This window comes from Chinchilla lanigera, unplaced genomic scaffold, assembly GCF_000276665.1.
Source record: "Chinchilla lanigera isolate Chin_1 unplaced genomic scaffold, ChiLan1.0 scaffold00073, whole genome shotgun sequence".
Lineage (NCBI taxonomy): Eukaryota > Metazoa > Chordata > Mammalia > Rodentia > Chinchillidae > Chinchilla > Chinchilla lanigera.
In genome coordinates this window covers 2,444,966-2,459,479 of record NW_004955474.1, presented here as the reverse complement: position 1 = coordinate 2,459,479, position 14,514 = coordinate 2,444,966, and the positions used below count along the sequence as shown (strand labels likewise).

Here is a 14,514-nt window from a genome sequence, read left to right as displayed (position 1 = left end):
ACACTAATGTTTTTAATTTTGGTGAAGTCTAACCTCTGTATCTTTCTTTTGAGGCTCCACTTTCATATCACAGTGCCCTAATGTCAAGGTAAAGGAAAAGTAACTTTGCAATGACTGATCACTTTGATCTCTGTTTCTTTCCACACCTTAGGTGCTAGAGACGGAACCCCAGGGGGTGGCACCCGCTAAGCCCGTGCCCCAGCTGTGTTCACAGCCCTTCCGCCCCTTTTTGTACATAAAGTCAACCTCCTTGCTCAGCTTATCAGGTCAGGCAATCTATTTTACAGAAGGTTTTCCCCAATTCTAGAATTGAAAGGAGGAGCCAGTTGGGAGCTTTAAATGATATTTGTGTAATTTCATCTGTTGACTCTATCCTTGCTGTGCAGATTTGAAAACGGAGGTGCAGACAAGTGCGTTGCCCCGTGTCCCACGGTTCATAATGTGGGAATCCAGGACTCATACCAAGGTCACTCTTGTGAATGCTGTGCTTTGTTTTTGTTTGTTTGTTTGTTTGGTTGTTTTACAGTAAAGCCATTTATATGTGATCAATGTTTGAAACTCTGCCTCCTTCACAAATTTAATGTTACATAATCTGATACCTCTTAAAATGAAACTTTGAACTGTTAGACTTTTATTTCCCCAGAACGTAAGAGCTGGTATAAATGATTTTCCAGAAATGAGGTACAGTTTCACAGAACTGGTTTCCTTTTTTAAAAATTTGTTTGTTTCATTTTTTTGGGTCTATTTTCAAGCTTTAGAGAATTAAATTTGCATTTGTTAAAATCAAAATGTAGGAAAGATGTTCTTTACAAAGAATTTTGATCAAGCATGTGTTCAAAGAGAGCAGGATAGGAAGGTTTTTCCTTTAACATTCTGTATTGCACTGTACTGTTGTTCAAAAGGAATAAGCTTCTGTCATTTGCTAAAAGAATGAGTAGTAGAGCCACGGATGATAACGCACACCTGTCATCCCAGCACTCAGGAGGCTGAGGCAGGAGGATTGTTACGAGTCCGAGACCAACCTGGGCTACAAAGTGAACTCAAGTCCAGCCTGAACTGCACAGTGAGACCTTGTCTCAAAATAACAAAACAAAACAAAAGAATGAGTAGTGAGGAACAGGATATGCTGGGAATTTTGTAATGGGTAATAAAACTATTCTCTTGGGCAAATCAGAGTCAAGGGCAGCTGTGCTGTAACCGCATGGTGGTCCATAGCCTGGAGCTTTGCAGCCAGAAGCAGCTGTAGCCCTGCAAAAGCTCCCTCTGCCTCAATCCGCCTGGACTGCGGCAGACCCAGTTGTATCCACAACACCTTTTGCCTGAAGAATAATCTTTTTTTCTTATTATTTGCTGCATTGGATCCAGAAAACAGCTTCTCCACAACAGCTAAAGCTGCACTTGCCTTTGCCATTTTTTATTTGGACCTGTGCCTCTGAATCTCTGTCCGTCTACTTCCACCTCCATTACAAAGTGCTGTCCTGGCTTCCACCGGTCTCTGGAATGAGTTCACACTTAGACCTCATCTTTTTTCACTGAGCTCCATTATAGGATTTTTGCCACTTGCTGTGAGGACAGGGTCCTGAGTTCTTCCTTCTAAGGTACTGGACGTTTCGGTTGTAGTACTTCCAGTATTATTGCTTGAGTTTGAAGACACTGCTTCATTTTTGCTTCATACATTCAGTATCTGCATCAAAGCCTGTTGGGCATCCCATTGCCTGTGACACCTTCACGGCTCCATGAAGTGCTGCAGTTTTCTAGGATGGCGCTGAGGCTTTGTACGGTGTGCCATCCACATCCACAGACACTGTGAAGACCGGAGCGTGGACAGGGCCAGCCTGACACAAGAGCTGGTACTGAAGGCCAGGTCTGATCAGATTGAGCCTCACTAGTACATTCATAAGGTTTGTTGATCTTCTCTCAGTTTCGTTTCATCTTCTTTTTAGGATTTTTCTCACCTCCTAATTCATCTTCAAATGGTCTGTTTAGAACTGAAGAGCCAGCACCTTCTTTATCAGTAATTGACCAGAAGTACTTCTGAAAGGGCTGACGGTTTGGAAGAGGGTCCATCTCCAATACTTCATAAATCTGGCCAAAGGTTGACAGTCTGAGTGCATGGTGTGCACTGTGGGTGATGTCTTCTTTTCGCTGCTCAGTCACATAGCTCAGAGCCTCTGTTGGGGCTCGCCCACAAGGATCACGAAGACCAGGGCCCACAGGAAGTATTCCAGAGGCCGAACACCCCATCACGCGTCTCAGGACTCTGTTGTGCAAATCACATAGAACGCAAAGAACAGTTACACATGATTTTAATCTATTTGCCCTTGTCTGAAACTATTTGGCGTGTTGGAGAGACACCAAGACTTGGAGGCATTTCTGCCTGTCCAGTAAGTCCGGAGGATCTTTAATAGCGACATTTTCTCCATCTTTCTTCTCCAATTCGCCCCTAACTAGAGGAGAAGTGAGTATCACCTTCAAAGTTAGCATGGTTCTTCTGCATTCCTAAGAGATGCCTCATCTCTACGTTGTTCCACTTAGTATTTCTCTTCTGTGAGTTTCTGAATCTCAATAGGAAGATAATCTCTGACTGTATTCAACAAGGTCTCTGTGGGTTTGGCTGTGCACATTAAAACCAGTTCCAAGTCCACATCACCCTTAATCAGCAAGCCTTTTGCAACCGGGCCAATCCTCATTCCACCACGCGATGTCCGGCCACCTTTGTCCTTGGAATAGAGTTCTACAGCTTCATCTTTTTTCCCGTCTGTCTCGTCCTCTGATTTGGTGTCTTCATTTGTTTCATCCAACCACGCCAAGACTTGTTTAAGAGCACACTCAACAGCAGACACCATGTTTGAATAGATTCAAGTTCCCCTGGAGATGGATAGGTGGTTGAATGTTTCACCATACCATGGCTGTCATCTTTGGCAAAAAATCGCATTGAGATCATGGTTCTCTATAGTATTTTAGCTTCTTTTTCCAATCCTTTCCTCTCTTTCTTGTCTTCTCCACTAGACACTGTTTTGTGTGACAGCACCTCCTCAAGAGTCTGAGGCCACTGACAGTCACTCAGCGTTAATACAGCAAAGATGTCTGAAGACTTTTCTCTAGAATACACTCATATTAGTCCAAAACTGGAAACTACTTGTATGTCCATCAAAGTAGAATGGATAGTGTTGCATTCATACAATGGAACAATATGAAATCAGCAAATTCCCACCCCACGGTGTGCTCTGCCAGGTTCTCACTTGGGCAGTGAACTTGCTGTGCTCTTTTGCGGGGGTTGGGGGTGCAAAAAGATGTTACAGGATTCGAACAGACTAATGAGAAAGCACAGTACAAATGGATGTTCTTGGCCTTCCTAAGCACCCCTCTTCTCAGTGATTTTAGAATCTGAAGAAAACGTTAAAAAATAAGCAAAAACTTTCCTGACCAAGCAACTGGTAGGAAATGCAGAGGCGATCTATAGGCAAATATCCAACACACATTTGGGAGAGTGGCCAGTTTTCCGCAGGCTTCAGTCCTCCCTGCCAAGCCTCCCTGTGCTCTGATTTCCATACAACAGGTCAAATGAGCCTGTGTGGTCCAGGGTCCGCGTTGGTGTCAGTGAGTGTGGAAGCTGCCCAGGTTTTCCAGGAGGCCCCCACAATAGAGGTCTTTTCACTGGATCTTTATTTGGCATCTAAGAAATAATATGAAGGCCCTTTCTGAAACATGGGCTTGGATGGAACTTTTCCAAATGAGGGCTATGTTTAAGTGACACATCTTAGAAAATCAATACATGAAACCGCATCTACAGAAATTTAAAATCTGTGATGAAGAATTTTCTTTATCACAAGTGACAGTGTGCTCAGAGCTCTAATGCTGAGAGTATCAAAATAAAGAACAGTGCAGGCTCACGTATCACTCCAATCAGCAAGCAGTTTTAGCATTATGCATCTCAACGTGTGTAAAAAGATGTAGTAGAGGGGCGGGGGATTTAGCTCAGCAGCACAGCACCTGCCTGGCAAGCACGAGGTGGTGAGTTCAATTCCCAGTACTGGAAAAAAACAAAAGCAAACAAAAAAAGATGTAGTAGAGATATAATTGCTTAAAAAACCTGACTTATAATACTGTATTATTTTTATTAAAATTGGCTGAAGTAACAAGATCATACGACAGTGAGAAAGTCATCCTTTAACACTTTCTTTGGCATCAGCCTGGCTTGTTCAAATCTGTTAAAAATCATCTCAACCTCCCACGTGTAGGCAAGTGCTTTATCCCTGAGCTACACCTCAGCCCTTCAGACATTTTCTTCTGAGATAGGGTCTTGCTAAGCTGTCCATGCCAGCCTTGAACTTTAGATTTTCCTGCCTCAATCTCCCAAGTAGCTGGAATTACAGATGTGTACCACCACACTACTACTCGTGGAGATTTTGATTAAAATGTTTTGTTTCAAATTTATGCCTTTTTTAAAATATTGTTTGAGAAGAATGAACAAAAACTAAGTATATTTCATGTTTAAATGTCTTGGGGTGCGGGGCATTGTGGCACACACCCATCTATAATCCCAGTACTCAGGAGGCTGAGGCAGGAGGATTGGGAGATTGAGACCACCCTGGGCTACAGAGTGAGATCAAGTCCAGCCTGAACTGCATAGCGAGACTCCAGCTCAAAAAAAAAAGTCTTGGGGTATTGTTATTAATAATAATCAAGCATATTAAGGTTTGATGTACTTTTTAGGAAATTATACACTGCCCTGGAACTCGTGCTACCCTCCTTATGCAGACCTCTGTTCCACCCGTGGCCTATGGTCTGTTTTAACATTCACTTGTGAATTACTTTTCTAAAGCTCACTGGGGCTCAGACGTTTCCTTGTTTATGGCCCGGGCAACATAACTGCTGCATACAGTGTATCTTTTCCTTGGAAAAGGATGTGTACTTTCTAGCAAGTTTGTTGAAAACTCATTTTGTTTTATAATCACACTTGATGCTGCAGGTACCTCAGGATCACGTCTTTTTTTTTGTTTGTTTGTTTGTTTATTTTTTTCCGGTACCGGGAATCGAACTCACGACGTTGCGCTTGCCAGGCAGGCGCTGTGCCGCTGAGCTAAATCCCCAGCCCCAGGATCACATCTTTGCTTCAGTCTTCAGCTTTTATATTGTGATTTTTTTGTAGTGTAAATGACTAAGGACTGATATTATAATAAATTGCTTAATTATGGGACAGCAAGTAACGTTTGAGTAGTATTTTTTTTCTTTTTTCCGGTACGGGGAATCGAACTCACAACCTTGCGCTTGCCAGGTAGGCGCTGTGCCGCTGAGCTAAATCCCCAGCCCTTTGAGTAGTATTTTAGAATATAACTGAACTTTTATTCCCTTGATTCTTTGTGAATTATCAGACATCTATGGTGGCATGTGCCTATCATCCCAGCACTTGGGAGGCTGATGCAGGAGAATCACTGAGTTTAAGGCAAACCCAGGCTACATAGTAAGTATTCAAGACCAGCCTAGAATAGCAAGATTTTCACTAACCTAGAATATCAAACTTAATTCAGTGTTCTGCATTTATTTTAAAGAGGAAGAGACTATGTTGATTGAATCAAAGAAAGGATGAAACAGGCACAAAAGTGTAAAATTTTAAAGAATAATTCAACCACAATTGCAGACGTTTTCAGAAAGGTCTGATCTATAAACTCGTGAGGAAGGAAACACCTTGTAAAGGAATTATCTAAAGGTGTGCTCTGAAAAAAGTAGATTCTGTGATGAGGTTATAAAGTCATTAAGTCAGAATTGGATAAGATGCTGCATAAAGGAAATTTTTTCTGCCACCTGAGACTAGAATTTAAATCTGGATATTTTATCTAAGGACTTCACTATACAGAATGTTCAAAACATCCAGGATTTGAAGGAGATCCGTGCTTACACTCTGCACCAAAGCCTTGCGCTGCCTCTGTGGAGTTTAACTTTCTGCTATTGTGCGGCTCTGAGAAAGCCTCCTGCAGCTACAACGACCGGAAGGCCGGCCAGAGCCTCCCTGCAATCTCCACCTTTGTTATCTTTGTTTTCCTCTCAGGGCTGCAGTGACACTGATTAGAACCTAGGGGCGAATGGGGGAGTAAATAAAACAGCATTCAGGGTTCTTGTCCTACGTTTGCAGTCCGGGAGATTAGAGCCCTCTGCCTAATTCAGCGTCTTTCCTACCACTGAGTTGGCGTCATTAGCCTGATGTTCCCAACACTGTGCTTTTTCCTAAATCAGCCTTCTTGTTTACAGCCTCCCAACTCGCAAAGAGGTTGATCCGCTTGCATTCCCTGAGTTCATGCTGCTGACGACTGCCCTGGGCCGGTGTGGACCTCGCAGAGCCCCTGCTCGGTCTTCCACCAACTTCCTGGTCCCCCGGGGTCTTTTTTTTTTCCCCCCCCCCCGGTACCGGGAATCGAACTCAAGACCTTGCACTTGCCGGGCAGGCGCTGTGCCGCTGAGCTAAATCCCCAGCCCCTCCGCTGGGCTCTTGCACGGTGCAGATGGGCACCGTGCAAGGGGAAAAAACTCCCAACCTGAAAGATATCTGGGAGGAGCTCGTGTTCTCTAAAGTCGAAGAATGAATTTTAGGAACAACGGAGGTTAAGAGCAGAATATATTTATTGAAGGAAAGAACGCTTCTGTCCAAGAGAGGGGCAGAAGGGGACCCGAGTAGGTGGCCCAAGACTCTGTCTCTTCTAGGGACTTGTATAGAGCAAAACCACAAGGTGAGGCAGGTCTAAGGTGGAAAACTTGGGAACTCCCAAGGTGGGCATGAGGTGGGGCAAGACTATGGTCAGCCAATAAGATTACAGGTATAATTGTTTCAGGTAAAAGTGATTAAATTGGGATCGAATGGGGAAGCGAGTCAGGCAGCAAGCAGGCACAAATACAAAATAGGGGCCTTTCCTGTAGGGTATGGGTTAGTGACTCTTCCTGGCTTTTTCAAGGTGTTTGATACCTGTTTGGAATATCAATCCCTGAGGTCCATCCCTAGGGAAGTATGTGGGCACATGTGTTTAACCTTTTGTCCATAGCTGGAGGTGCCTGTCTCCCCTACAGTTGCAAGGTATCTTATCTGCACTGGCTCCCTTGAGGGCCTGGCCCTGTTTGACTGCCTATACTATTTTTAGTATTTCTATCTAACCCAGCTGCCTGTAACACCCCAGCCTTCTGCATCCAGCCTCTCTTCGTCATGGTGTAGTTGATTTTATTTTATTTCTTAGTTTTTTTATTTTAAAGAGAAAAGAAAATGAAATAACAACCACAAAGATAAAAACACAACACAAAACCAACAAAAAAGATACAGAATTTCAAAACAAGATGACAGGAAATTAACAATGGTTGTTATATTACATACTGTTATCTTCCACGAAGTTGCTCAGATTACCAGATGTAAGAATGCAAGATGGATCAAACCAGTAAAGATAACAAAAAATTTTTTTAAAACAACTTGAGAAATGATACAGAGTTTCACTCATCAAGATTGATTTTAAAATAGGAAGTACTCTTCTGTCCTGGAACATAAGGCTCTCCTCCAGACCCCGAGGAACTGGTTCTGGGACACTTTTGAACTATTTCCCAACCGTGATAGCAGTAGAAGAGGGGAAATATTTATATTTCACCTTTTGAAGTCAGTATTTGGTGGCCCATGTATTAAACTGACAAAAGATTATTGACAGAAAGGAGATTTTTATTCACATAGGTATGGAATTTCACAGAAAAAGGACCCAAAGGAGGCAGTTAGAATTTGGGGCTTACCTATCATTTTAATAGGGAAAGGAGTCAGAGAGAAGGACAATTAATGGGAAATATAACCAGGACCCTAGGAAAATGGGTGGGAGAAACGATAGTTTGCTGCGTGTCTGTTTAGAATGTGTCCCTTGAAATGCATGTGCTGGAAACTTTATTCACAGGCCATGGATGGTATTGGAAGGCGGGTGGGGGGATCCAGTGGAGGAGGTCGTGAGGTTGGAGTAAGAGCCTGCACTAAGAGGCTTCCTCTGTCTCCTGTGTGATGGTTTCCTCCACACAGAACACCAGAGAAGGCCCCTTAGACGCTCTTGGGCCACGCCGTGAACCTGGACCTCCCAGCCTCCAGAACTGCAGGACGTGAATGTCTTCTTTACAAATCACCCAATATGTGCCATTATATTACTGCAGTGAAAATGGACCAAGATAGGTGCAGGGCTGGCCTCTCCCCGGTGGTGAGTCAATCTCCCCTGGTTACCCAATTCCCTGGCAGAGCATCTGTTTCATTTGGCTCGCTCTGGAGGCAGACCACAGGCTGAAAGAAGCATATCCTCAAATGCCTTCAGCTCAAAATGGTTCTTCCCCCCAGTGGCCGTTCTGAAGCCGGCTCATGACACTCTTCTGTGGTATTGGCATCAGTATCCAAATGCACTATCTCTGTCTTCATCAGCACATTCAACCACATTTCTCATGTAGAAAAAAAAGTGCAGCTCACTGCCAGCGCTTGTTTAATTTTCAGTGATTGAGAAGTACTGTGTTGTGTAGATGGAAACACCACTGCTAAAAGTAGAATGCTATAAATAAAACAACGTCCTTTGTTTATAAAGACTATGGCGGGGCTGGGGATTTAGCTCAGTGGCACAGCTCCTGCCTGGCAAGCACAAGGTCGTGAGTTCAATTCCCGGTACCGGGGAAAAACAAAACAAAACAAAAAAAAAAAACAAAAAACAAGACTATGGATATACTCGAGTGATGTGAAAATAATAATAATTGTGCAATATTTCATGGCAAAGGTTGGGGGGTGAGGTTAGGACTGTAATTCATGAGGTATCTTGGGGTGGACGCTGCAGCCGCAAGCACCCCTAACAAGTACTCTTCAGGCAAAGGTAAAGGGGTCATCACACCCTCTTTACCACCCCCATTCCATCTCTCGGTTTTCCTGCACAGTCGCCAGAGTATTTCAAAAATACAAATCAGATCTGATCAGTGTGCTGCTGAAGTCACTCTGTGTAGTTACACAAATGATAAAATCCAAACTCTCTGCTCTCTTTTGCAGCATTCTGCCTGATGTGCTCTCTTCCGGCCATGCTGCGTGCGTTGAATCTAGCTGTCCTCGATCCGCACAGCTGTGCTTTCTGCAGAAACCCAGCGCGGAATCTGCTCACGCTGAGCTTCATGAACAGTGGACATGAACAATATCTCTTTGACGCAAATGCATACGAATAGACAAGGGACTAACCAAGGAAGAGTTAGTGATCCTGTAAAATTTGGAGATTGTTTCAAATTTCCTCCTTGAGGTATTCAATGCTATTTGAATGACATAACAGTTAATGCAGCTTCCTTGGCCAATTGTCACTTGATTTTTTATGGCTGCTTGGCTTTTACTGGGGCTCAGTAACACTCCAGGAACTGATTTTCTGATGGTAAATAGTTCTTTGCCAAGAAAGACGTAGACTTGTGACACAGCCCGAGGGGTTTCGCTCCAGACCCTCCTGCAGAGGCCACCAGAGAATCCACACGGCTTCCTTATCCACCACACAGAAGTCTTGCTCCAATGAACCTGCCAGGACTTTGTGAGCCAAGCATCAGGCAGGCTTCAGCGCAGCATCGTCTAGACCTAGATCAGTGGTGGCGAACCTCTGCTATGTGTGTTGTTTTTTGCTTAGGACAAAATATGTTAATATATGAGTTTTTTTTTTTTTTTTCTAAACTAAAACTTCAATATTCAGGTTTAGTTGCAGTGTTGGCATTTGTCTCTGAAAGGTTTGCTGTCACTGACTGAGATCCTTCTGTTGCTCCATGACCTACTCAAAACTGGCAATGTCCGGGTTAATCAATACGTGTGTCAAAGCCACCTTCCCACCAGCCACACTTGGGTCTATGTGATCCCCCAAATCCAAACACACCGTGGTGCGCATCTCTCATTCCTTGTGGCGGCCAACATAAAATGCAACTGCTAAGGCACACTTATAGAATACAGACTTGCAGGCACATTATAACAAAAGTTAAAAATCAGTTCATAACCTGTGACTACGCTCACGCTGCCTGTCATATAGCTGGCCTTGACTGCCTAGGCCCAGATGTTCCCCCTTAAAAATATGTGGGTCAAACTAACTGTGTCCAGCTTGTGTTTTAAAAATATGCAGTGATTCAAACTTGCTTCAGGGGCTTTAAGGCTGTCACGTTTGGGGAAGACTGGCCCAGTCAAGGACGCTTCAACTCTTCTACTCTTCTCAGACTTCCTTCCTCCCAGAATGTTCCTGTACAAACGTGACAATATACGACGTCGTTCTTGTATTCCACGCAACCAATCATGTAGTCATGTACTATCAGCTTTGTACTTCCCGCTTGCAAACCATATTTAAACTGAGCTCAAACCTGACTCTGGGCTGGTGATTTGAACCTCTGGGTTTCCTAGCCGGTTAGCACAGTAAAAGTTGCCTTCTAACCCCTCAGTGCAAAGTCTTCCATTTGGTTTGATACTGGTTTTACTGCGACACAACAACTTGTCCTTTACCTTGAAGGGACAGCTCCGATTAGTGGGTGTCTTAAAACTTCATGGATATGACAGCACCCTAGCTTTCCATAGGGTTTATCTACACTCTCTGTCTCACCAGGGCACCCAGTGTGCATGCCACTTGCCACCTACTGGGTGCATGAAGTGTGATGTCATGAACATAGCGGACCAGGGGAATGCTCTGTAGGATGTCAGGTCAAGTAAGATCCCTGTGAGAAAGGACAGTCACGTCAACACAACTCTGGAGCAGGACTGTGCCCTTTCCTTTGTGCCCTTTACTGTTCTCCATCCTCCTCAAAGTGGTAAGGGCTGGAAACAAATCATGCCCCAGGCCAACAGTTACACGTCATGTGCCACAGCCGTGCAAGTTGCCACAGTGGCAGAGCAGCTAAGATTGGGGGTACTTCCTGGCGCATTCTAAGAGTCTGTCTGCCAGCAGGTACTGCAGTCCCTCTGGTTTTGGCAAGGGCAATAGGAGAGAATTGACTAAGACTAGGATGAGGGCCGTGCCTCCTACATTATCAAATTTTTGCAGTCCCACAGAGTACTGCTTTTGATTCACTGGGCCTTCTTTTCACAATGTCATATCCTGAGCTCATGGAACCACTGGGGGGTTTTGTCAGCTTCAAAGTGTATCTAACCCAATTACTCTGCAAGGATCCAGGCAATAGCTACAGGTGGGTTGGAGACCCAAAGACTCTACTGGGAGTTGGGCTTGGGCCAAGCTTCCATGCCTCACCTCATCTATCTTTCTTTCTTTTTCTTTCTTTCTTTCTTTCTTTCTTTCTTTCTTTCTTTCTTTCTTTCTTTCTTTCTTTCTTTCTTGTCTTTTTGAGACAGGGTCTCACTATGCAGTTCAGGCTGGCCTTGAGCTCACTTTGCAGCCCAGCTAGTCTTGAACTTGCAACGATCCTCCTGCCTCAGCCTCCTGAGTGCTGGGATTACAGGCGTGCATCACCACACCTGGCCTCACCTCATGTTTAGAGGCCTGTAACTGAGGGCCATGACAGTTTTTCAGGTGCTCAGGTGTCTGTGTCAGCTCAGCTATTACCTCCAGAGACCATCAGAAAGTCTGGTATTCCCTTTGGCCTAGTTATAGTGATTCTGTTAAGTGGTCATAGGTCTTTGGGGGAAAGGACTGGGGGAATGTGTGTCACACAGGTTTGTGGTGGCAGCGGTAGCTTTCCATGAGTGACTCTGGCTCATCTCTGCACATGGTAAGGGGTCCCAACTCTCCACAGCAGCTGCAGACATCAAGCTTGTGCACATCAGGTCTTTCTCCCCCCAAGTCAAGTTATATCCACAGCTCTGCCAGGACTCCTTCAACCTACCTGACACAGCTGTGGTTGTCTGTGGGTCCCCAACAATCCCCTCTGGCCTGGCTGCCTGTGATGCTGTTGATGTGTTCTGACCCTTTGGTTAAGTGCTGCCACCTTGCCTCTTCCTTGTGAAAGCCCTCTAAGTCCCCTGTTTCCTTCAGCGACGACTTCCAGTACCAAGTGCCTTAGCTTGGGTCACGGCAGGAAAACAGTGCCCAACACAGGGCTTGCATGCAGGGAGTTTGTGAAGTATCCAAGGGCAGTGAGTGGGGAAGAGTAAACCATGAAACAGGGACCACATTCAAAACCAGTGCAAGAGCCAGGAATGACAATACATGCCGGTAATCCCAGTACTTTGGGAGGCTGAGGCAGGAGGACTGCAAGCTCAAGTCCAGCCCAGGAAATTTTACCAAGTAATAAGACTATCACAAAATTTAAAAAATGCAAAAAGAGCTGAGGATGTAGCTCAGTGCAAAGGTTCTGATTTCAATCCTAGTCCTGGAACAACGATGGCAACAACAACAACCCGGGGTGTGGTGGTGATATGGTCACTCTGCTGTGGGCAATAGAGATTCACAATTCTGATAAGCCATGTAGGAAGTAGAATGCTGCACCTGAAGGATGCATGACAACAGCATTAGCCCACAGGTAAATAAATACTGGCTGCCCATAGAATGCTAAACCCTTGGACCTCAGAGCTGTGCAGAGGGCCTCTGGGTCCCTCAGGGGTCTCCAGGACAGCCTGATGGGGTTCCCGTGAGTGTGTGCAGTCATGGCCTCAGAGAAGCCCCAGCACAAAGAGATCCATCGTGCAGCTGAGTTCGGGTGCTGTAAGTTTACTCCTGGGTAAAACAGCTGTGGCAGCAACGGCAGGAGAAAAAGGACAGGAGAACGTGGTGGAACGGGACATGATTGATGTCTGGCAGTGAACAAGGAAGAAGGCATTGTAAAAGGAAGTTCTGGACCTGAGCAGAAGCCAGACTACTTGGGATCTTATAAGGTATGGCAAACACTTGAGTTTGATTCTAAATGCAGCAGGAATTCACTGAAAAGAAAAGTAACGTGAACAACAAGGAAGTAACGTGATTTGGTTTAAGCTTTAAAGGATCGCTCTATTAGTCTGCTGTAAAAAGAAATACCATTCTGATACATACTTCAAGAATCCTGAGGGTGTCATGCTAAGTGAAAAGAGACATGTGGCGCACGCCTGTAATCCCAACACTTGGGAGGCTGAGGCAGGAGGATCCTTGTGAGTTTGAGGCCAAGCTGGGCTACAAAGTGAGCTCAAGGCAAGCCTGAACTGCACAGGGAGACCCTGTCTCAAAAAGATAAAAAAAAAAAGAAAAGAAAAGAGACAGGAACAAGAAGGCAAATAGCATTTGATTGCTTTTATAAGAGCTAGCTGCAATAGTCAATTCAGAGAGATGGAAAGTAGAACAGTAGTTACTACCTGCAGAGGGGATGGAGGGACAAATTTCTGCTGGGATGGGAAGGGGTTGTGTTGGAGAGCTCTACTAAGTGGCTCTGAGCTAGATTTAATATTAACCAACTGGCTTTCTGTGTTTACTTGTGAGTTGTCTGAAGCTTAGGCACCTTGTCTGAAGATGGGCAGTGGACTCATAGTAAGTGAACCTCTGTGAGTCACTGGTCACCCTGAGGCCTGTATTGGCCTGTGAAGCTGTGACGCCTGGAAGGACAAGATAAGGCCACAGCTGAAGCGCCTGGCTCCAACCCCACTTAACTACAAGGAGACTGCAGCTCCAGGCATCTCACTCCTGCTGTGAAGGTCTTCCTGGAGATAACATAGTTCTCCTAAATGAACATGATGTATTACTTGGAAAAGTCCTGCCCAGATTCGAGTGTTTTCTTGAGTATCGTTCTCCTTTGATTGTAAACTGAATAAATACAGGCTGTCCAGAGAAGTCTTGGTCTAAACTCAGAGAATACTGAAGCTGTAAGAGAGTTAGTCCCTCCTGGAGCCCTGAGATCATTTTAATTTTCTCATTTATTTAAGCCTTCGCCGTCCACTCGCTTGGGAGATTGTGGGCCTGATCAGCTCGCAATAATTAAGGGTTATTTAACCCGGTAGGGTTGGGTATGGGAAACCCTAGGAAATCCATCTGGGATAAGGAACAAGTTCAAAATAGTGGCGGTGGCTGCACAATGTGGTGGATATTCTTAACATTACTGAACTCTATCATTGAAAATGGTGATAGTGGCAAATTTTGTTATATATGTTCAATCAAAATAGAAAAGAGAGAAATATGGTATAGAAGATGCCGTATTAAGACTACTGACACATGAATGAAACAGATACTCTGATTGGAAAAACAGAAGGCAGAAGAATAGGAACAGGAGTGCATAATTACGGATGCATGTTCAACAACTCTTATATTTCCTTGCAGCAATGTTACCACACATGGTAGTTTTTATTTGAAGTAAACCCCCAGTTCTCAGTTCTTTCTGTAGCTATAAATTCTGATGAGGGTATAGTTACCAACTTTTATGAAGCTCATTAAAAGAAACAAAAATTACTGACTTAAAATACGGAAACTACTCCATTGTTCTTTCAACTGTCTTAAGATAAATTTAGGGCTGGGGATATAGCTCAGTGGCATAGGCACCCGCCTGGCAAGCACAAGGTCCTGAGTTTGATTCCTAGTACCAAAAAAAAAAAAAAAAAAAAAAAAAAGCTCTCACTCAGGAAGT

The 14,514-nt window shown here is 44.4% G+C and overlaps 1 pseudogene; it reads right to left on the bottom strand.

The window, feature by feature from the left end:
* Positions 1–1,122: 1,122 nt before the first annotated feature.
* Positions 1,123–2,944, bottom strand: LOC102029507 (annotated as a pseudogene).
* Between the last annotated feature and the right edge of the window lie 11,570 nt (positions 2,945–14,514).